Source organism: Macadamia integrifolia, chromosome 11 (genome assembly GCF_013358625.1).
Source record: "Macadamia integrifolia cultivar HAES 741 chromosome 11, SCU_Mint_v3, whole genome shotgun sequence".
Lineage (NCBI taxonomy): Eukaryota > Viridiplantae > Streptophyta > Magnoliopsida > Proteales > Proteaceae > Macadamia > Macadamia integrifolia.
This window is the reverse complement of record NC_056567.1, coordinates 5,960,577-5,962,057: the sequence shown is the minus strand read 5'-3', so window position 1 is coordinate 5,962,057 and position 1,481 is coordinate 5,960,577. Positions and strand designations below refer to the sequence as shown.

Genomic DNA, 1,481 nt, shown 5'->3' with positions numbered 1-1,481 from the left:
GTAGCTACACTGATCCGTACGCTTGCGGTTACATTTTAAATCTCAAACAAGTTTTTGGCGCCGTTGCCGGGGGAGACAGTTCCATGTTATTTTTCACTTTCTTTTGGTAAATCGGAGTGCTTTGTTTTATATTTTTCCTTTTCTTTTATTGAATTCCTGAGAAGAACAACTTGCAATAATAGTTGTATCAGTGGAGGTCGCCATACCTCACAGTATGATAAAGACAGGTTTCGCCCTGTAGCAGTACCTCAGGAATTGACCTGAGCAACCCCGGATCCCTGCCGGTAAGCTCCAAAAAAAACAAAAAACAAAAAAATCAAAAAAAAAATTCAAAAAAAAAATCATAAAAAAAAAATAAATTTTTGCTATCCATTCTTTTGTGCTTGCTTTACTTTAGTTGTGGGTAGTTTTCTGTTGCATGAGTGTTAAGTGGGTACGTAATACTAAGAATCGGTTAGAAAGAAGAGATCCAACAAGTAGTGACCCTATACGTTTGCTCTCTTTAAAACCCTTCAATATGGGAGACCAACAGCAAAACCCTTCACCTAAATCTCTGAAAGATAAGTTCTACCCTGCTAGAACAGCCCAACCTTCCTGCATAGTTCTACCACAAGCCCAGGGCAATAATTTTGAACTCAAATCTCAATACATCACTATGTTGCCCCACTTCCATGGGTTGACCTCTGAGGATGCATACCTATTTCTAAGGGAATTTGAAGAGGTATGTGTTCTAATTAAGATCCAACAGCTTTCTGATGATGCTGTTAAGCTTAGGTTTATCACTTTTGCATTGAAAGACCAAGCTAAGAAGTGGTTGTATGGATTACCCACAAATTCCATAACCTCATGGGAACAGTTCACAGTTGTCTTCCTTAAGAAGTTTTTCCCAACTCACAAGACCAATAAGCTTAGAAGTGATATCCTTCAGTTTAGGCAAAAGCCTAGTGAGTCATTTTCCAAGCTTATGGAGAGATTCAAGGATCTACTCCAAGAATGCCCTCACCATGGCCTAGACCTATGGCATTTATGTCAAATAATTTATGAGGGTATTGATTACCCAACAAAACAAATGATAGAGTCTATGTGCCCTGAGGGATTCACATCCTTTACAGATGAAAGAAAGGTATGGGAATTCTTACTTGACTTAGCTAACAAAACCCATGAATGGGAATCAACCCAAGAGAGTGAAAGAACCATAGGAGGAAAAGGATATTTTGTGGATGGGATAGTAGCCAAGGAAGCCCATTTGGATAGCCTAATCAAGAGATTGAGGCTATTGTTCCTAGAGAGCCATCATCAGTCAATTTGGTTAAGATTTGTGCTTGGTGCCAGTCCCCTGGACATGTCATAGAAGAATGCCCCAACACCTCTGGGGGCACTTCTAATGATAGTGTTAATGCCTTATACCAGAATAATCCATATAGTAACACCTACAATCCAGGATGGAGAAATCACCCAAATTTCTCTTGGAATCAGGGCAA

General features: G+C 39.5%; 1 non-coding gene across 1 annotated transcript; it reads right to left on the bottom strand.

Moving 5' to 3' along the window:
* Positions 1–904: 904 nt before the first annotated feature.
* On the bottom strand, positions 905–1,011 carry LOC122094520. Its single transcript, XR_006144835.1, has one exon. It is a non-coding gene; the product is annotated as a small nucleolar RNA R71 (small nucleolar RNA).
* Positions 1,012–1,481: the final 470 nt, after the last annotated feature.